Here is a 23,161-nt window from a genome sequence, read left to right on the forward strand (position 1 = left end):
TCACTTGAGAGCCACTAGATTACATGGCATCGAGGTAAAAATTGTAGCAGAGGTCAATCAAACTACTCTGGAAAACACATGTTTAAGACATATAACTTGCAAGTTCATATTAGCGAAAAATGGGGATGCATCCCGAAAATGGTGTTTTGGATGTACAGGCATTGCCATATTAAGGTCAATGATTCCCTAGGGCCAGTAATATGGGCAGACAGAACGGACTTCAGTACAACAGTCAGGGAGATACATAAACTTCAAAGACTGAATTACGTGTGTATGTAGTGGAGCAATGAGAACTTGACCAACGGTCCCTAGAGGTCCTTTTTGGTCGATCTTCTTAATGTCCCGGAGTACCAGTAAGGTGGGGAGTTGTTTAAATGGAAGGAAAATTAGTATTCTTCCTAGGCGGCATTATTTATAGCAAAGGATAGCAGGACAACAAGGTAACACTTCCGTAAAAAGTTTGAAACACGTCGGAGCAATAGGGCAAATTGGGAGAGCGTGGCAGTGATCTATGACTTTAACCAGCGACTGATTACTTGGTATAATGGCGGATACCTTAGAACAGAAGGATCGGAAGCCGGGATCATTGGTCCAACAAAAACGTACTTTAAACCAATGGAAATATACGCCATAGACTTTCAACCTCGAAATAAACTATAGAGGGAAGCACATTGCTAGTCCAAGCAAAGGCCAAGTGAGAATGAAGGCACTTAGGTCCTAGCAGGTAAATTCCAAACTGCTATGGGAATGCCTTAACAAAGTGAGTGCCCGGTTCGCTCAATAAGGTCTTCCAGGCCGCATTGGGTTAGAAGGCAATGTGGTATCGGACGAGCTGGCCAAGAAAGAATTAGCGAAACCGCTATACGGGTCAGAATCCGTCTGTGGAGTTGGAAATGGGTTCATGGCTATTACATTAAAAAATGAAGAGGAATGCTTGAGGAAGCTTTATCGAGCGACTCTTGACAATAATATTATGCGGGTACGTTATTAGAAGATATTCCTCAAAATTTTAAATCCTCAAACTTAATCAACATTGTTAATTAATGCCCCACGTTGGACGCCGTTTCTAATATTGGTTCATGGTTATAATAATTGGATATCCCTTGCTTTACTGATAGTATTCTAAAGTAGAGGTAATATGAGGATTTTGTTGACAATCTTAATATACATGGAAGAGCGCCATTCATTTGTATCGTCTTGTATGAATGAATAATGCACTTGCATTTCCTAGATTTTGACTGAAACTCGAAAAGGAGCTTAGTGCTTTCATTGGTGATTATTTTTATGTGGCAAATTTGATAAAGTTCTGATGTGTTTGATGACAGTTCGCAAATGGAAGGAACTGGATTTTATAAGCACGTTTCGGAAACCCACAGTTCAGCTCATGGGACGCGAAAAATAACAATTCACTAGCTAAAAAAAGGCAACTGTATTCAGCAGGAGCAGAAATGAAGCTAAGTTACGAAGGCGTTAATGAGTCCTTAGATAGTCCGAAAGACGGTAGCTAAGGCAACAAAAAGAGTTCCTTTTTTGGTAAATATGGTTCCTCATTAGATACCTGTCAAAGCCGCAGTTATGTTTATCATGGTTTCATGTTGATTATCAATTGAAAGAAGAAACGTTTGCTTATTTCGAAAAATAGAAAAGTGAGTTTCGAGCAATGATTAAATATTCATATTTCAAAGGATAGTATCGAAAGATATCAAATCTGAGTTGGGTAAAGCTCATGGCACATTTGCCTCTGTGTTTGCCAATTGTTTATAATTGTTTAAATAAGTTTAAACATGAACGTACATCCACAAAAGATGAACATCCTTTGGGACTGTTAGTGGAAATGACTACTTTTGAAGACCTTCTTCTCTTCAGACGGCATAAAAAAGCTAGAGAAACGTTTAGAAATGTGTGTAACGCTGAAAGGAGATTGTGATGCAAAATAGGAAAAATTCTATCAACGCGTTTTGTCTTTCTATTTGTTCTAAGGACCCTCGTGCATCTTCGGGACGAAAGTTTTTGCTGTTTAACTCAGAAAAACAACTAGATGCTGTTAGCTACTGTAATTGCATTCTAGAGCTTGCTTGCTGCAAGTATCAAGTTTCAGGTGGAATATACCTTCCTTCTCTACTACTTGCCACACTTTTCCTTAGCTAACCAATTTGCAATTAGAAATATGCAAAAAATGTTAACAGCACTGTTTCCCTAGACAAGTGAAAGTATGAATTTTTGAATGCACTTACCGGAGCTCCCTACGCTTATCTAACCTGCTCGACAGATGCCATCGGCGTGCTAAAGTAGTATCTGAAAAAGAAAAGATATTTTGATTATTTGCAGCCCTTATCCTTCTCTCACTTTCTTTATAAAAAGGGGCAGTCCTTTCATGTTGTTCTTCAAGATATTTAATAAAAATATGTAAGGAATTGAGGCGTGGTACACCAATGCCTAAATATTTACTCCCCACTCTGCACTCGAACACCAAACGTTAGGATTATAAAAACACATTCTTCACGAGGAGGCATTGCATGCATAAATTTTTCCATTGGGTTAATTTATTATTATACATTCCGTCAAAGGATTGGAGGTAAATACACATGAATATAGAAGTAGCAGGTGCTAAGACGCACATACACCCAACTATAGTGAAAGCCCACATTATCCTTTCTGCACGTGCGAAAGGTCACACATTGTATGCCATAGGGAAACCCTTACCTCTTTAACCTCAAACGAGGTCGTCGCTTGCCTCCACTTTCACGTAATTAGCTCTGGGTTTCGCGCCTAATCATATTTTCTTTGACAAATGTTCATTGGCATCCTGAGGATTAGGTTGGGTTTATTCATATAGACGTACATATGTCAGAGTGGAACGACAAGGATAACCACAAGTATACAGACATGCAATCATACATCATTCCTTGTTTCCAGCCTTGAATTCAGATAACCCAGCCATTGAATTTAATTAGCGGCATCATTAGAGAATGAAACGCAAACTGAGAACGAAAAACATATTCCTGTGCTACGTATGACGCACGGTTTGTAGCTAATGTGTCGTTCTCGCAAATCCTGGTGAATTCGTCATTGATTAGGCAAAGTAACAATTGTTAACAAGTGTTGAACGAGAAAATATTTGAATTTGGAATTAAAATTTCCAAGGATTGCTCTGGGGGATGACAGCACTGTATGATAATGGAGAGGAGTGACTGCGTTTGTTATCTAGTTGTTGATAGATTAAATGGAATATTCATCACAGTTAGCGGTATAAATTAGTATTTTTTGTTCAAATATTAGTTAGTTAGTAGTTAATGTAATTTTGCAAAATCATGTTGAATGGATGAGAATTTCTGATGAATTCATAAAAAAATCCTGGAAATTCTTTTTTGATACGTATGTATATTCTTCTACCCCCGCTGAGATTGTTAGACGCTTGCAAAATGAATTTGTCAAGGAAAGAATTCCAGAATGCAAATTCTCGATGAAGATTACAGAGAGAATGCTACCATAATTTCTCATAACCCTTACTTATTGATAACTACTGGTTAATTTAGGAAACTAACATTTTGAAAACGATCATTAACCTTTTTTGTTGTTGTTTAAATGCATTTCGAATACTTGCTTTGATAATCTCGTCCATAGATAATCCACTACTCACTAAAATGATCTCAGAAAAATGGTTTGAATTTTATATTGAAAATGTCTCGTCGTGATATATTGAGAATCAAAGTGTATCCAAATCGTTAGTTTGCGATTAAGATCCATAGCAGGAATTAATTTTTGAGGAAGAAGCTGGTCAGTTGTTCTTGAGGTATGGTTGCTCTTTTTGCCGCAAAAGAAAGTATAAAAGAAATCGCTGTGGTTAAAAGAACGTTTAGATATTCGCGTTGTAACAAGTTTTCAAATTGCTGGCGACGTTGCGAATATATTGGCGAGCGCCGCGTTTGGGATTCGATCCTGCAGGATCAAAAGACATGTTAACGTCACCATCATTTTCGCCGAGTGTAGATCAGTTTCGATGACAGTTCTGCGTCTGTGAAGAATTCGCTAGAACTAGCGCCTCGAGGTCGCCGTCGTGTGAAATCAAATCTCAAATTTTTGATCGATTAATTTTGAGGGCAGGGAGGCAGAAGATCGGGCCTTGCTCAGCTGTTTGATCATTAGCTGAGGGCGTATGGGGGGTGAGCCAAAGCTAAGCTGGAGGAGTTTTGTGCATTGTCTTTGTGACCTAAGATTAGATGTGCATTTTCTCGAGTAACAAAATCGTTTATTTACGGGAGGATAGCTGAAGGAATTGGGCAACAAGACAATTTCCTTACTAGATCAGTGTTTTCTGCGTCAAAGCCTACAGTTGTTTCCATAGCATCACCAGTTTTTCTGAAACAATTGAATGTCGACCAGGACTGCGCGACTATAGGATACATAGGGAATACATACTGGCGATTGTGTACTTGTTGGAATCATACGACTCATCGGCAATTTGCTTATCTTTACCATCTTTGGAGCGCCATCTCCACTGAAGACCTACCAATCTACAGTAGCAAATTCTCTTTTGTAGATTTTTTATGATGCTGCTCCTGGTCGTAAATAGGAAACTTGAATAGCTGCTCAGTTTTAGAAACTACGAAGCATAAGAACAATAAAGTACGCAATTCCGTGAGAATAAGAAGAAATAAAAACATAATATACCATAATATGCAAGTTCAACCAATCAAATCAAAGCAACTATTTAAAGAGGCAAATGTGCAGAGTGAATGTAGTTAGATGATAGGACGCAGGCAAGTGTTGACGATGGCTTGTCGCCTTTGAGTGACAGTGGGAGTCGCTTTCCATGTGCTTCATCCATACAGCAACACGGGGAAAATGCTAGCACGTAACATTGGGCATATCATTTTGGTGTTAAGATTACTAAATTTTTGAATTTTAAATAAGGCAGATCTAGCGCGTCTAAATGCATCGGGCAGCATCCACTTCGGTGCCACGGTCGGCAGAAACCACGCTTCCTAGATATACAAATTGATCCACGACTTCGATGATCTGCCCATTAAAGCAGATTTGAGGAAAGATTTAATCCTACATTGAATTCCTCTACGTCCTTCGAACGGGGCAGCGTCAAGAACACCACCGATAACAAGAAGAAATAACATCGGTGACAAGATGCAATTCTGACGTACTCCGCTTTCATCTTTAAATTCCTCTAAGATTTTACCTGGGAGCAGAACCATTTTGTGTCATCAGATGTCGCTCTGATAATAGGTATTAATTTCTCCGGAATTCCCCTCCTGCGTAGATAATTATTCCCTGTTCAAGCTGCCGAAAGCTTTCTCGAAATTGCTGAAAAGCAGGTGAAGCACTCTTCCAAAATGATCCATACAGTGTTGATGTGGTCAGTGCAGGAAGATCTGGAGCGGAATGCTGCTGATCTGATGATCAAGCAGATATCCCTCCAATTATCACTCTTCTTTGCTATCTTATCATCCTACAAACAGAAGGCGATATCTAACATTTTATAAATGATCACAATGCCACTTTTAGGAAGCCTCCCCCAACTGAGATCAACTTGAGATGCCTCTTAACCTGGACTCAAATCTTACAGTCAATTGTCTGTCAGAGACCAGCTTCCCTTCTGAGAATTGTAATCCGTTTTCGATAGCCAAAGGATCCTATCCGACGTTATTGACGTTTCGGTAGCAGTAAAGTTACAACATTTTCAGGTTAGTAGCGCACAAACTTCTAGGAAACAAAGTCAGGAGAGGAACGCAATATGGGGTCACAGAAACACAATTGGTAACTTCAAAACGGTAACTAACAAAGCTGATCCTACCATTGAGGTCTTGAAGCTTAAATATAGTAGAAAGTGTCAGATAAAATAATAGAAAATGAAATTATAGTAAGATTCGAATGAGTGGTAAGTCGCAGTTTATTTACAGAGAACCAATGAATTACAGTTTCTGAGTCCGGTTGACGCAGAGTCTATTGTTGAAACTAAAGACGAAACATTTTACGAGTAAAGCAAGCAAAAGTAAGTGAGGAATGGACCCTAATGGTACACCAGAGGGAGGAGAAAATGAGCATGGTGTGTTTTCTGATGTAGAATGATGGAGACCGTAACGAAGTTGAAAATCTGGGACAACATGGTGCTCTGAATAATCCCCCTACCAAAGACGCCTGCCAATTGATAACACCATAGAAGGGTAAAACACTATGATGGAACTCAAATTTGGAAAAATAGAAGAGAACGAGAAGGATACTCTTCAACCGAGCTCTGAAGTGAAATCCGTATAGACGGGTTCGGAAGGCTCCAAAAAAGAGCGTAATATTCGCCAATTATTCATTATTGAGACGCTTTTGAAAGCTGGAGGCACACAGAAAGCGCTGAAAAAACAGCAAACCATCCACTTGAAGTGTACTTCTCAGGCAGCATCGAAAGTTGCAGCTCAGGGCTCAGGCATTCAGCCATCAACGGAGAGATTGGGTTTTGAACACATGAATACATGAAAATTTGGTAACTGGAGCGAGTCAAACGGTACGGGCCAAGATGGCATTATTTCCGCCCTACTATTAGCACAGCGGCGTGATGTGAATGTCATATTCCCAAACCAGAAGGAGTTCTCCCTCCCCCTCCCCGTCCCTGCTATGGCTCCTGGTAATGGATACCTTCTTGTAGTTCCTGGAGAACACAGAGGTCTTTGTGGAAGCATGTGTGGACGACCTAGCTGATTCACTGAATACATATACATTGACAATAAAGCCTATTTCGATGTATGCATACATCGTCTAGTGGCCAAGGGTGAACTTCGCTACTGGCACAGATCCAAAGAATTAGTTACATATGCAAGTATTATTGAAATAATGAACACTACGCCGGCTGCCCCACTTGAAGCTATCCTAAACAAATTAGTCTTTCATGTGTAGGTGAAATGGGATTAGCTGCTTCCCAGCAGAAGCATATGAGCATCAACCTTATATGTGGAAATACCATGTGTTCATCTGGAAATTGCCGGGAAGTGGCTACGATGCCTTTGTCCTTGAGAAGGCAAATTCTCTCGTAGTCACGAAAAGAGAAGAATGATCCACAAATGGCCACTCGCCTTTCGGGTTTGCGGACTTGACAATCTTCAAAGATATGTCAGTCACGGCGGACGTATCGGGCTAGGGTGTTCTTGTAAAATTCGAATTGACTCGACTACTCGGGCAACTGCAATCAGCCCCTGCTGAAACTTGGTCGACTGAATAAAACATTCATAATGTGACACTCCGGTCTTGCTTTTATTGCCGCCTTTAAAGTTGCATTTGCACAGCCCTTAAGAGGAATTCCGTTCACCTTCGCGGATCGCCTTTCGCAGCTCCTTTCCTCCTTCCTGCTCATCATTGGTGTATGTACGGCACGCCGAGGCTTCTCATCAACGTCCTGCTTACGAAGGGTAAAATCTACCACTGAACCTATTCTCGTTTTACAGAACGCAAAGGTACTTCCGATATTAGCAAGAACAATATAGAGCGATGAACCTGGCCTATGTAATATTGTCTTTTCCTCTCTATGGTTCGCAACTGTACATCGAGCTGCTGGACTGATCGGCTCAAAAAGTCGTGTGCGGCCTCACAATCGTTGAGATTTATCAATATATATCTCATTTACTCTGCTTTTGGTTGCCTCCTAGGCAGCGGGCATTTTCCGCTTCCTGCGACGTGGCCCTTATCATCAAAACCTGTACGTTCACACAACATGCATCCAGGGTATACATAGTATATCTGTCTCTCTGTCACATGCACTTTTCTCAGAAAAAGTTGCACCGATTGACATCAAATTCGTTGGTAAGATGGAACCTGTGAACGCACAAGCATATAGTGAGTTACATTGCTCTATGCGGAACTTAAGGGGGTGTCCATATATGCAAAACGAGGGTGTAGATTTTTTCATCAGATATGGTCATATGGGTTACCAAATGAAAGGTCTGGGTTAGCACTTTTCAATGCTGGCGTTAGTTCTGACATTGAAAGCAGAATGGATAGTATTTTTAGTTAATGTTTGCTACTGCACTTTTTGTTAATGCCGGAAAAACTCCTGCTAATGCATCAGCCTTTAATGAGATGAGCTGTAGTAATAGCTAATGTATTGTTCTAAATAAACTCTTATTATTGTGGACCCAAATAGAGAAAACCATCGAACAGATAATATTAACTTGTCCTGAATATGCAAATGAATGCAAAATTGTCTTGCCACGTTTGCGAAGCCAGCATCAGGCATCGTTATCAAGGTCATTTATTATTTTAACACTTTGTCTTTTGTGACAATCTTTTCTCAACATCATTTAAAGTTACAATTTTATCTGATAAATACATTTAAGCAATGAGAAAGCCATAAAAGCGTTTTCGCTTAATATGACCTAATTTCGACTTCCGTCAGGTACTAATTTTCAATTTCGAGAGCATTTCTGGGCACTGTGAATGCCTATTTGGTTAAAGGGAAGTTCTTCCTGCATTTAATTTAGTCGGCAATTATTTTCTCTAAAACGACAAAATACTGTTAAAATCTCTTTTTTGTTCCTTCAGAATTTCCTTTTACTTTCTCAATTTTGGTTTCCAGCTCGGAATAAGCAAGGCTTTAGTGGGATTCTAATATGACGCATAGTTTGTGAGTAATTTCAAAAGATTCCATATTAATTTCATTTAAAAATTATTTAATATAGTGTTTTTTTCCCCTCAATAAGCAATTCTTCTCCTGACAGATTCTCACTTCACAGAAATACTGGAACTGATATCGATCCTTTTCAGCCCAGGGGAAAATTCTTATGCTATCCATCTGCTGTTTGAAAAGTAAGAAATTTTTGCACGCTTGTCGAACTTTGCTTATAATTTGAAGATAAACAGACGTAAATTATCTGTTCGTAAGGATGTGAAAATTCCTAGAATGGGATATCACATGATCCGAGAATTTCTCCGATTTTCTAAGCTTTATTCTGAAGATTTTTCTGATGCTGAGAAAAACTGCTCACCAGCTTATCTTATTATATCTCCTTACCAAGGCTGTCGCCGGTTACATGTATCTTATTACATAAACTTAGCAAAACACGAACACTCTCTCCCCCACTCGCAAATTAGACCAGCCAAAGCAAACTTTACTGTAAGAAAAAATGTCTGAAATATTATCTCCAGATCAACGCCGTTGCCTTGAAGTACGCTCGAAGACGTATGTATATACATATATGTAAAATACCTAAATACAAAGACACATATAAGCCGAAACGAACAAAAATATGAGAACCATATTCCGCTTGCGGCAGCATCCCTCTAATCTGAACGACTTCATCTGCTTGGTTTCAGTTTCCAGTCTTTCGCTCCTGAGGCCAAAATAAGGATGGAACCCTAGCATCATATCGCATGGCTGCTTTAAGCTAATAATAAACCGCGGATTCCACATATGAATGCCGTCACGTACGTGTTTATAAGCCTATTTGTCAAGTAGTTTCCTTCAGGCGCAATTTACTTTCAATGTACATCTGTGCTCCATTCGCCCGGCGCCTCCTGTTGGGTTGAGTTGTCTCCCGAAGTGTGATATTGTGAGAATGCTTTCTATGGAACATCAACCCCAAAATCAAGGGTGGCTTCTGACTCGGCGAAGACTTAAATCGAGGAAATAGGAAGTGGGTAGGTGTTGCAAAGGGAGAGATTGTATAACATTTGTATACAGTAAACTTGACGACTTTTTAATTTTACCCCAAAATTCTTTGGTGATATATAGCTTGAAGTTTTCAGACTTATTTTGTAAAGTAACGAAAAATGTTCCTAGACAGGATAAAGCAACGGTTCGTTTAGATAAATAAGATACAAAATAAACGCCTCTCGAAAGTTGCGCTAGAGAGCAGCAACTGGAAATGAATAAAGAAAACTCCTTACCAGTCTTATACAAATTATCTTCATTTACTAATATAAGTATGTATTCTGATGCTGATGAAAATTTCGTGGGTCATTTTGAATTCTCATGGCAATGTTGCAACTACTACAACTAGCATCTAAAATAGATACATTTTCAGATATTTTCTTCGTTTATTCTCGGTTTTGTCCTATGTAACCTTGTCTGAAGGCCACAAGGCTTGTACACAAATATTTGAGGAGAGCGGTGAAGGCTCTAGTTTCCAGTAAACGCCCAGACGTTACCAATGCCCCCGAAGGCATCACTTTTGCGAATTCTCAGATTCACGCTATGGTTGGCCAAAAAATCTGGACTCCGCAATAACCCTGTTTGATGCCGAACAGATGGACTACATTTCACGTGTATTATTCCCTATGCATCCATTTGGCTTGATATCCTCAACGTGAAAGGCGCCGAGACTTAGCCGCTTTGCACCATAAAATAACTCTTTCAAAAACAAAAAAGCGCTAAAATCCCACGGTTTCGCAGCTGGGCTATATAAACTAGTGTTTCGCCATCACCCGGACTTATTGCTTGGTGCATTCAACGGTTGCCTGAAGGGGGCATTTCCCTGTTGCTAGAAGATGACACGCCCTCGATCTGATAAGTAAATGCAACAGAAAATTAAGCTGGCAAACCAACCACTCTTACACATTCTTTACATGGCCAGGAGGTTGCCCGAAAAGCTCGCCAAAAGTAAACTCGCTGAAATGATACGTTCTGCCAGAAAGTTATCCTCAAAGAAGTTTGATTTGATTTTTGAAGTCCACAGTCATGGAGGTCGTAGATGCGATTCATTGACCTGAGGCCAAAAGCGAGTGGTGATTTTTGTTTTGCAACCAATGTCAAACCTAATATAGGCTTAGTAAAGTACTAATCGAGACCTTTCGTTTGATACCCCCTAAAACAGAAATCGGTGAAAAAAATTTTACCACCCCCCCCCCCCCCCCCTTTTTGCATGTATGGAGACCTCCTCCAGAGAGCAAGAAGGTTGTGAACTTGCAAAGGCGAAGTGGTTTTTCGCACTTGAACATACACCTTGAAAAGCATTCAGGAATTCCCTATCTTAATCTATGTAATTTCAGTCCCAGCGAAAGCTAAATCTGGTCGTTTCTGGCCTAGACGTCGAGGGGTACCCCAGTACCATCTTGACCTCGGCCGCTTGTGGTGAATAGTAAGGAAGTGATAGCGGGGCAAGATGAAGGGGCTTGTCCGCGGTGACAACATCGTCCACCGACTCCATTGCCACTCTTACCATTGTCGAGATTGGAAGCACCATGTAGACGACAATATTAACCACATGAAGGACAAAGTTCCCCGATTGTTGAATTTGAAGACTGGATCATCTTTAGTGAAATTTTACACTAAATATAAGGCAAGTCGGGAAACCGCAACCTTGATGCTCCAGGTATAAAAGGTTCTGTGTTTGCCTATGTGAGAAACGACGAATGCATGACAGTTCCGTGTGCACATAGTTAAAAATTCCATTACCCTCTATTTTATAGGAAGCCATTTAAATAAATCATTTGATGAAAAGCGGTTACATACGGTTCACACTCGGAGTTTAATATTATTAGCAAATGTGAAGAACCTAACCTACAACGATAAACAAGCCGGGGTACATTTATTTCTTGTATTTATTTTATATATCCGTGTCTGGATAGCTCAGTGGTTAGAGCACTAGGCTGTCATACGGAAGGTCGCGGTTCAAATCTCACTGGTGGCAGTGGAATTTGCATCGTGATTTGACGTCGGATACCAGTCGACTCAGCTGTGAATTAGTACCTGAGTCAAATCAGGGTAATAATCTCGGGCGAGCGCAATGCTGACCACATTGCCTCCTAGTGTACCGTTACGGTCTTGAATGAAGTGCTCTAACACACTTCAAGGCCCTGATCCAATATGAATTGTTGCGCCAACGATTATTATTATTATTATTTCTTTTATAAAGAGATTTGAGTGTGCATTTGTTCCATTAGTATGTAGCAGGTAATATATGCAAATATTATTTGAAAATATCCACCTTCGAGTGATATTGGCATTCAAAATCTCAAATTTGCACAGAAGCGACAGCTTTGACCTAGTATAACTTTGTTATTAATAGTGCGATTTTCACCAAATTTGGTAGAATCATGCTATATGCCGTAGCCTACGTTGCTTTCGTGAACTTTTCCTGTCAATTACTAAAAATTATAGGAAAATACTATTATTAACTTTATTTGAACAGATACCGGTATGGAGGGTATTTGGGAGCTTAGGCACCATGCAGCTGGAGCTTCTAATTTTTTTCATATTTTTCGGTCGGGTAGTTTCTGAGAATAGGTTCGTTAAAGAAATGATCACTTTCACCCCCACCTTTCCGACAAATGTCAAAAATAGAACCGCCTTCGAAAAGCACTAATCGAGACCTTTAATTTGATAACCCTATATTGATGACTATATTTGATGAAAAAAAATTTACACCCCCCTTTTGCATATATGGGCACCCCCCCCCCCTTACATTCGACGTGAAAGGATGTAACTCACTATATACGCGAGCGTTCACAGCTCCCACCTCTCTACCAAATTTGGTGTTAATCGCTACAACCGTCTCCGAGAAAAATGCGTGTGACGGACAGACAGACAGACAGTAAATCGATTTTGATAAGGTTTTGTGTTTACACAAAACTTTAAAAGCGACAATATACACTGAATGAATGACAATTGTTTTGGTAAACCAGCCAGGAGAGAGATGGACTGCGCAAGTTATGGGCAACTTAAATCCAAGGTTGAACCGAAACCATGGTAAGATTGATCCTTATCCAGTTTCTAAGGATAGGACGTTTTCATCCTTAACTCTACAAAGTTAGGAAGTCCTGCTCCTGATTTTACAGTACTCTGAATCCGATCATACTTTTTTTGTGGAAAGCTGGATGGGGTTTGCCAACAAATTTATACAGCGATGCTCTCTCCAGATAATATGTTGAAAGGGGTGATAAACAGTCGACAGCTTTGCTCGCGCCAGTACATACTGCAGATGCTTTTACTGCTAAACTTTTAAGATGAGGCTTAAAGTTTATTTCCTAGTCAATTATCATTCCTAGGCATTTGAGCTATGTCTGCGAATATAAGGTTTCTTCGCTTATCCTGACCTTTATAAATCTTTACTTTTTTCTTTTCTGTTCTGTAAGCGCAAGAGCCGCATGTTCAAGCCAGAAGCCACCAAAAATAATCACTCCAGCGGTGTTTGCAAAGCCAATAATGGTCACCGCTCTAGAGAGTTGTAACATAAAATTGCTGTTGTTCTCCAAGGGGGTCTAATGGTGGATCCCTATGGAACTCGCTATATTTTAGGACCATCACCCGGAATCGTAGAACAACAAAAAGCATTCTATAACAATTTAACACATTTAATTAATTTTGCTCCATCCCATAGAACAGGGTTTATTTCCCCCTCTGTATTGCCGAACCGTAGATTTCGCTTTTCGGTATGCGAATTGCCTATCTGAAAAACAACATTCCTTTTATGCGATCAGCATAACTCTTTTATAAATGGGCCATTCGGACAGTTTGTCTGGTAACGGAAAGGATCTTTATTATTATGTGTGTAGCGGTGAGTTAGAGATAATTCAAACCAGAAACACATCGAGTTACATTTTTTGACGGTTAGTTTTAACTTCTTGATAGACCCCCCGTACATTAAAGTAGGATGAAGAGCGCGTCTAAGGAGAACGAAACAAATATAGACAGTTTCAAACCATCTTTGATAAAAAATGAGAATAGCATGAAACCCTGCGGAACGCCAGAAGAAGGAGAGAAGGAGAGTGTACAATCACCGAAGGATACTTTATCAAATCGATTAAAAAGATATTAGACGAGCCATCTGAATATCGAATGGCAAAAATAGGGTTAATCTAGTCTCGACGAGCACCTCTTCCGCTTAGCTGAATTACTTTCTCACGGAGCCATGTTAATCCTTTCCTACAAGGGCCTCTGGTGTATAGAAAGCCAGTCAACGACAAATCTCTCGAAGATTTGGGAGCAAGAGAAAAGTAGCTGCTAAATGAGGCGGTGGTTTCCAGCAAAGGTAAAATCTCCGCTTTGGCAAATATGAATACGCCCCTTTAGGAGTTGGAGAATAACTCCTTTTAAGGATTTTTTCTAAACGTAGCGGGGTAAACTGTTTAATATTTTGATAGGGAAAGTAAGAAGATTTTTGTGGACTAGAGCCAATGTTTGCCTCAGTAGATCCATAGGCATTCATCGGCACTGTGACAGGGAATGGGGGACGACATTAAAAAGTCTATTTCCAGAAGAAACTTAGAGAAGGAAGAGGTTGGTAAGTTACACATCGAACAGGATTGAGTAAATCTCCGGATAATTATGAGAAGTTGACAGTTTAACTAAGAAATTTGATGGGAGTAGGAATAAACTGGATCTAGTTTTGCCTATGGGCGTTTCTTATAATCGACTTCACGGAGAAGCGTAGCACCATGAAAGGAGCGAAATCAGATGGATGACCGAATTTCTTTTTTAGGTTTCTCCTCTAGTTCCCTAGATGAGTTCTCTTGCTGAGCTCATCGCGACAATGACGGTGATCGTCGAGGGACCGAGATAATACCTCAAAGTGTAATGTCACATTGCCATTACCAGACGCGATCCAAACGTGATAACGTCCCCTAATATTACAATACCACCTAACATGACTGCATCACCAATTACCCTTGAATTTGATTGTATGATTTGTACTATCCGTGTCGATGTGATATCATACCACAGAGCATCACTATGTTTCGTACGACTATTAGCGCTGGTGATTGTCGAATGCCAAGTGGATGCCGAGTGCCGCTTACGAATACTATTAGTACTATTATCCCCTGTTTTATTAGCTGACTTGCGGGGGAGTTCGGGTGATAACTTTTAACTATGGGATTTCTTTCAATGGCAGGCAAAGCAGATATTTCAAAGTCACCCTCGTTCGCAGGAATCATGAATTTCACCTTTGCTTCATTCTGCTTGGTACCGCCATACATTTTCTAGTCTGTGATAAACACAGGGTAAATATTATTCTAGCGATTAATAAAATTTGATAAAATCGGTTGTGAAGTGTTAATATTTGACGTTGGTGATATATGTAACATCACATATACGGTTGGGTAAAGAAAGGAGATGTTTGTGATATAACTTTATAATATCACTTTTTTCAACGAGTGATGTGATATCACATTACCTATTAAGGTGATATTTCGGGCATCTCTATTGTACTCCCCCCTACAGGATCTTCTTTATTCAGTGTTGTGAAAATATGTTCTGACTTTTTACTCTGAGTTGGGTTTTTTTAGGATATTCTACCTGGATCTTAATTTACTTTGTTGAAGCTTAAATTTGGGCTATCGCTTACTCAAAGCAAATGTCTGGGAAATACGATGAAAGGAATTTCAAAAATTTCCTTTTGTGACTTAAACTTTTCAAATTAATTTCTCAGCAAGTTTTATCTAATTTTACGCTAAGATGCAAGAGTCAGGTGGGCTGTGAACCCGCCATGTCGAGAATCCTACATTGTTCCCCCGGGCATATTATAAATTAGACCTTTTAATATAATCAGGCCCACATGATACATGAGATGCCATTTCTAATTTAAGGGAAAAAAATATATCTAAGAATCCCCCAAGGTCTTGAGCAAGTACAAAGAAAAGGAAAACCTGGAGAAAACAGACTACTGCTTCTACCATTTCATTGAAACCAGCGACTTGAAAGCATTCAAGGTGAACTTAGCGTCACATCAAACAAACAACGTATTTAGTTCACTTTATACTTTCTGCCTTGCTCATAATAAAGTTTAGAATTCAAAAAGTTTCAACGACGTTTCTGCGTAAAGTCCCTTTTCAGCCGCTGTCTCATGCAGGCTCAGGTTACGTATCATTAGAGTACTAATACTTTCTTACCCCTGAAATTACCGCCTTTGCATTCACCCTCAATCTTAGTCTGCAGCAACTTGTTTCAGATTACTTCGCTACTCCAAACCGACTTTCTTTATTTGGTACCCACGTAAACATGCTTTCCTGGCCATATTTCACCTAACATTCACCGCCAGTTTTTCTCGCACTTTTCTTACTTTTGTTTTTTATCTTTCTTTTTTGTTTGCAGTACCAAAAAGTAATTTTCCATTTCCCTCCTCGTGGCGTATACAGTTACGGTTTTTCATCTTGTACTCTCTATTATTTAACTTTCTAATGCAAAAAGTTTTCGCGAGAGACTAAAGTGCGCGTCAAAAAGTATGAAGGGAAAGGTGGAAAGGGGAGAAAAATGCCAGCACAGTTTGTATTTGCTGAATGGAAAAATATGCAATAAAAGTTTTTCGCGTTCTCTGGGTACTAGTGCTCATAAACAGACGGATGGTAACGTTATATCTACCCATCATTTATACAATGTTGTTTATGCTTTCTCGGTCATTTGTCATGCAAAAAAGGGAAGAAAAAAAGCATAACGCGAAAAATGGATGACGATCCACACCGCACTAGAATCCAGCAACAAGGACAGCATTTTTATCAGTTATTCAAATTTCCAGGAGACTACCTCAATGGGTTGTCGCCATACTCACTGAGTTCCTTGCAAGCTGTGGAGCTCCATTGTTCTGCGCTTTACCACCTTCCGGTTCCTTGAGACGAATTCAGCCAACGATTTCTTTCCAGTCAGGGCTGCAGAGGGTATAATTTCCGACACACGGAAAGCATCGGCATCGGGAACGGAGCCGGGAAATATATGAAACAAGCAAAGAAACAAAGAAGTCGACGAAATACACACATGAAATTCGTTGATGGGTGATTGACACGGAAACATCCTAGCAAATGGAGGAAGTTACTCCTCGTTCCCTATCTAGGATCGGGCCATTATATCACATACACACCCCATTATTACACATTTGCACCCGCGACAAGAAGATTGGGAGAACTCGCTTGATGGCATCGTGCCAGCTTTCACCCTCATATTCAACATCATCGCGTTCACATTCAAATATTTACTTTAGTCAAACAAAATAAATTTTGCAAGGAGTACACAGAACTCCCGCAGATTTCCGGGTATCCTTTGATAGGTCCGGATCGGTGGTAGTGCTTTTTGGAAATATTTGGGTTCGCGAGCATTCAATGTGACGCCGGTGCTAACAAGTTTGGTGGAAAATATTCAAATTAATATAAGATGTTATGTAGTGAGCCTAAGATACAATGCCTTCAGCTAGATTAAAGTTCAGAAAAAGGAATACATCGTGAAAAAAGCTTTTCACAGTGTCTGTTTGTTATCTATAAAGGCAGGCCACGTTTAAATTCTCTCTTTTGAAGGACAATCGAAAATCATTGTTTCACAACATTGCGACCAAAATCCGACTTTTCCGAAGTCAGACTGCTAAAAGAAGATAAACTCTTAATCAAGAAAGTGGAAAACTTCCTAAGTCGGGGCTGCATTTTCCAATCATGTCATCGCCGTAATCAATGCCGATTGTGCCAACAAAAACGGGGTCCGTTTCCACTCTCAAAAAGTCACCGATAACGGTCGGCAGCACTACTTTCACCCAGCTAACATTGTTGTATCGAACTCAGTGCCCGCTAAAATAAAAACACATTCATTTCCCGTGTTGTTGTTAATATTTTCCGAGATGATATAAAAATTTTTCGCAAAACTTGCTGATAGCATAGCCAGCCAGTCTAACTACCGCATGATACCCGGCAACCAGCGTGGCGTTGCCTACTCATAGCAAGCGTGCCCACAGGAGAGATACTGAACAAGAGTTATTACCCCTAGTGCACGGTTTTATATCATTTCTGATGAACTCCATCATCACCTGTGCCTTGCTCATTGGCGACCATTGTACCGTCTCCCGTGATCCTGTCACAAAAAAAAACATAAATCAACACACATTCTCGCAAACATTGAAAAATGTCACAATATTTCAGTTAACTGGGATGAATTTTCATGTGTTTTCCGACCCGTTGTTATGTTGGGTTCACGGATCTAAAAATTACCATTGACGCGATGCATGGTGAAAGGATATGGGCAACCAAGCGTATCCGCCTGGTATTTGGTTGAAAATGATTTCCTTGCGGGATTAATTGTTTGTGTGTGATTTTTATGAATTCATATTTTGCATGCTTGATGACTATGCGATGCACTTCGGTGGATAGCCAAAGGAGCCAATAAAGTGACGACGATGTGAATGGAAGTTTCAAAACAATAAATTGGACCCGAGGTTTGCAATGCTTACATATTTCATCGTTTACGGATTCAGTCAGCAAAGTGTTTGTTTTCCAGTAATTGGTTGGAAAACTGTGTCATGACTCACTCTCTTTCAGGTTTTATGGGTCCAGAACCAATAAGTCAGTGCTTTTCACTAACTTATGTGGGACGTAATGCGTCAATCATACCAACGTGGTATCACTCCCTCCAAGTCTTCCCGAAGAGCCTGCACTTCCCGAGTAGCCTGCACGCCAGTTAGCAGTATCGCACGAGATCGTTGTCAGAAGCATCTGGTTTGCGCGGACCACTTTCAACCAAATTGACCACGTATTGATTAGACGCCACCCCCTATAATATAGACTCACATCCCTATCTAGTTGTCATAGTGTTCCGGGCTGGAATTACAACACAATCTATGCATGCATATAATCCTGTCTGACAATCTGGTGTGAGTGAATATTGAAGCCTTCCACAACGAAGCTCTTCCTAGCAACCATAGCGGGAAATGGATGTCACATTAGCCGCAGTTAACAGAAGTCTCGGAGACGAAGCATCGACAAATGACCTTTATACCTATATGAAGAAAGTTATATCAAACATACTTGGCCGATGATGAACGTAAGGTAACAACAGAACGAAAGAATTGTGTGTACCGGGCAATACTGCACTCTCCATCGAGTAGATAAGTGACTTCTCAGACAAAAAAAAGAGGCCTGGGAGAACAATAAGTCTGTCACTTCAGGTAAATCAGCAATAGATCACCATGGCAAAGGTAAAACTATACACGGCCATGGGAGAATTCAATACACTGACGGAATTATTAAGACTAACTAGGCTAATCCTAACCAATGTGCGAAATTAGAGAAAAGCAACAGGATCAGTCTCGAGACCATTCAACGTCAACAACGGTCCAAAATAAGAGGATGTTTTAACCTGGCTCCCGAAAAAGTAATCCGTGTGCTCATGTTAACGCGAGAGGCACCATCCTCTCAAAAAATCTACCCAACTACTGGCCTACGCTGACGATACTGGGGACGAGCAACGCAAGATGTACAAACTGCATTCAGCTAGATCGAGTAGCGTGTTATTGAAAGAGGGAAAGAGGAGTCCCCGAATTTCAACTCTAGGAATGGTTGGTTATTTTCCATTCCTTTTATTTTTCCTTTAGATACCGAAAATTACTTTTGGTTGGTTTCTGGAATGTATGCGCACGACTTCTCCAACTTGAGCAAAAATTACATTAATATAAGCCGAACAGTTTAGGAAAGATGCGCTCTCTTGACCTGGGAAATTGTTACTGATAGAATTTTGACTGAGGCGTTCCTGTGCAAGGAGCTTGAAGTTTGTGCAGTGCTTGGTACTAATAAAGGCTTCCCATGTAAGGTGGAAGGGTATTTTTACAATGTAACATAAGGAAACCTAACGAAACGTAACAACAAAGGGTATAAGGCTGCTATCCACTATTTTCATGGTGTCGTAATTAGAGGTCCGAGGTTCGAGCGCAGGGCCTGCCGTGCAGCGCTGGGAAAACTTCTTTACTGCACAAACTATATAAAATCATTAGCTGCTACAAAACTATCTTAATCTCTGCTGCAAGGGTAGTTTTCATCCTCCTTCAAAAATACGTCACTAAACGTAGCCGACAGCGGAGACGTGACGATAGATTGGTAGACATCAGGAGCGAAGGGATGGACTCCATTACTACGAAAAAGTACAAGAAGTGCAGCGTAATATACACCGTGGCAAAGGTATTTCACTATTGCGTTGTTGGGGGAAATCGAGGATTCCTCAATATCTGCAGAGTTGTTTCCCAGTTGATAAAAGGAGATCTTCGTTAAGTTTCCAAAGGTATCACACATACTCCCTGCTAGCATCAATATACTATTTAAGGTCATCCTGGAACATATCAAAGAACACCATAAAGGTTAGCTTGATAGAGAGTAGGCCGCTTCCCGCCTCGTACTGTCCTATAATAACAACAACAACACCCTTCGAATTCATGTTGAGCACGGTCCGGAGTTTAGATCACTGTTCTAGCTGCTCTTCCTCGATTTCCATAAAGGTAGTGCGTTTTTATAATTGGAAATACTTAGATGACCCCTCTTAGAAAAGACGCCATCAACCATCCAACATTAATTTTTCCGAAATTCCAGATAACATTACACAACCTTGAAACATTCTTCTACCTGGGAATTGAAAATTTTAACACTAGAAGGAAACAGTAAATTGGCACCTTAGAAGTTGTCAGGAGTTTATGGAAATTTTTAACTAGGTCAACATGACATATCTCGAGACCTTTCAGCCAGAGAGGAACATATCCTTTGGGATGCGTGCATTAAATATGCTGAGCAACAGATCCGGTGTATAAAATCCATCTTCGGCTTCAGGCTGTGCTATAGGGCAAAGGGAGAGTAGCTCTCGTTGATGGCGTTGGATTAGGGTGGGCACGAGGAATTGAATACTCTGGTGTTCATACGTCTAACGAACAGGATTATGGAGTGAATCAAGTGTGTCTCTATAATCGTTACTAATATTTATATTATCAATTACCTTGTGCCACGTTCATTATGTTGATTGATTGCAATGTAAAGATCCATCTTTACTTCTTCATGCTTCACTGAAATTACTTCCCCTTTGTCTGAATCTGAAGAAAAGCTTCGAAAAATGTGCCTATGTCAATCTTCCCAATGTTTCAAGCACACTTATCGTATGAAAACGCTGTCTATTTTAAATTATCCCGAAAGGTAGAGTGGTTTTAGTCACTGGCTATTCTCCGAGGACTTTTAGCTGGTAGGGCTCACCTTTTAAGATTAGCATTTTTTATCAAAAGCGGAAGCTTTTCTGTTTGAAACTCCTTCTTCCAAAACCCACAGCTGACCCTACAAAGCCGATAAAGCCATTTTGCCAGGACCTCTGTATTGTGGTCATGGCCCTTCCGAGTCGAAAACCAGTGAAATTTGAACCGGAACCTTATGTACGATAGCCTTGTGCTCTCACCACTCAGTTATATCTGGACACCCTAAATAACTAAATTCTATTTCTATTTTAAGTCTGGGAACAGTCAATTTAATTCATAATTCATACCCCTTCTAAGCCCTCGGAGAAACACCTCTTCGGAATAAAGAATTTAATATAATGGGGCGGCTTTTTAAGCAGTTAGTTTAGTTAATTGAAGTGGTGTTGTATCATGCCCGTATACGTGTTGATGCGAAGGCAGTCGAGTAGTAAGTGGGATACTCTCCCAATAGGTTCTGTGTGTTAGAGTGAGATAACACGATAGAGCCTTTAAGTTGTAATGCTAGCTCGAGCTTTTCAGGTGTGTGCCTTGAGTGAGCTGTGTGTGCTTTTGTCAAGGGTCGTGTCCGGGGGGGAGGCTGGTTTGTGTATTGGGGATATTAAGCTCTATTGGTGTTTTTCTAGAATAATTTTCTTTGGTTGTGTGTTTTGGACGATACCGAGTAATGTTTTGGTGTGTTTCTGGGATATGGAGCTTCAATGTGCGTCTTGGGAGATTTCAAGCTGGTTTTGGTGTGTTTCTGAGATAGTGATTTTTTTCAATGGCGTAGGCCGGGACGCCACGCAACTTTTAGGGATATCGAATTGGTGGACCTCGGCGCGAAACCGGATATCCGGAGTTCCTTATTAGGGCAGGCCTAGACCGAATACCGGTTGTTGCGCCGTTGTTGATGGAGATGATTTTCAAGTGTTTTTGGGGAGTGTCAAGTTTTATTTGGTGCCTTTATGGGGGTATCCGTCTTTTTGGGGTAATTATGCTGATTTGGTGTGTATCTGAAATAGCAATTTTTTCCCAGTGCTTTTTTGGGAGTGTCAAGTTGTTTTGGGTGTTTTTATAGCGGGTATCGATCTTTTTGGTGTGTTTTTGGGGTTTATTAAGCGGTTTTGATGTGCTTGTCTGGGTATCGGTCTTTGTGGTGAGTGTTTTGGTTGAAGTGGGGTTTGTGGGGATCATGACTGGGGGCTATGGTGCGATTAATAATTTCCGAGTGTAATGAACAAATACGGTAGTAAATTTTGCCAATGTTTTTATAGCGTCTTCATCCAACCGTCTCAGCTACAAGTTGCCGCATCTTCCCAAGAATAGATCCTCCTGATCCAAGTAATCGGGGGGTCACCAAAAGAGCAAAAGAGGAAATGTGGAAACGTGTAGAGACTGATTTAACTGATAAAGTCATAGCTGAAGTTTCTTACGAGGCTCTTCCGACTGAATTTACTCTAAACATAAAACAATCCGACACTGCTGTAGAGAAAGTTATTTTGAAAAGTAGTACATATCCCTCTATTGAACACTTCATTGATGTGATTATAGGTCAAATTCCAAGAAAACGAAGAATATATGGCAGTTTAGAATCCATTATTGTTTTCGGTGGAACTTCGCCGCCACCATCCGCTGAATTTTTTTTTAGCGAGATTCCAACTACCGATAGTGCAATATTATTAGAGAAGGTATCAACAACAATCTATCTACAAATGGTACAGCCCAACTCCTATAAATTCGTATGATGCCTTTATGCTCGCAATATTCAAGTACACTTCAAGCTCTTCAAGCCTGCCTAAGTCATTGGTAGCACATAATATCAATATTAACGAGTTAAGCGAAATCCTGCTCGTCAGTGAAATCTAATAAGGTAGACCCTCTACTAGTCAAAGGAACCAGATATTTTGACGGGGGTGGGCGACGGGTAGAGATCTAGTATGGTACCAACATTCAAAGTCTTAGCATTCAAGAAATTTGTCAAAAGTGACAACTTTGACCTATTGTAACTCTGTTAGTTCTAGCGCGATTTTCACGCTCTATATTATTTGAAAAGCGAAAGATATTTATAAACACGATAATATATTATTATTATTAAATAGGTATCGGTGTGGAGAGTATTTTGAGGCCTAGATAATATGGGCATGGGCTACCAGATTTAAATTTGCTTTGGAAAGTACTAATCACGACCTTTAATTAAACTCATCATTGACATCCACATGACTATATTTGGTGAGAAATAAACTCACACCCCCTCCCCCCGCATTTGCATGTAAGTGGATACC

The 23,161-nt window shown here is 40.2% G+C and overlaps 1 protein-coding gene across 3 annotated transcripts in view; it reads right to left on the reverse strand.

The window, feature by feature from the left end:
* LOC119657413 (irregular chiasm C-roughest protein-like) overlaps positions 1 to 23,161 on the reverse strand; it is a 526,753-nt gene that overhangs the window by 138,792 nt on the left and 364,800 nt on the right. For all 3 annotated transcript variants that reach the window (XM_038064308.1, XM_038064310.1, XM_038064307.1), the window contains one exon: positions 2,235 to 2,295. The gene's annotated coding sequence lies outside the window, so the exon portion shown is untranslated. The remainder of the gene's footprint in view (positions 1 to 2,234; positions 2,296 to 23,161) is intronic.

The sequence above is a fragment of the Hermetia illucens genome, chromosome 5 (genome assembly GCF_905115235.1).
Source record: "Hermetia illucens chromosome 5, iHerIll2.2.curated.20191125, whole genome shotgun sequence".
NCBI classification, from domain to species: domain Eukaryota; kingdom Metazoa; phylum Arthropoda; class Insecta; order Diptera; family Stratiomyidae; genus Hermetia; species Hermetia illucens.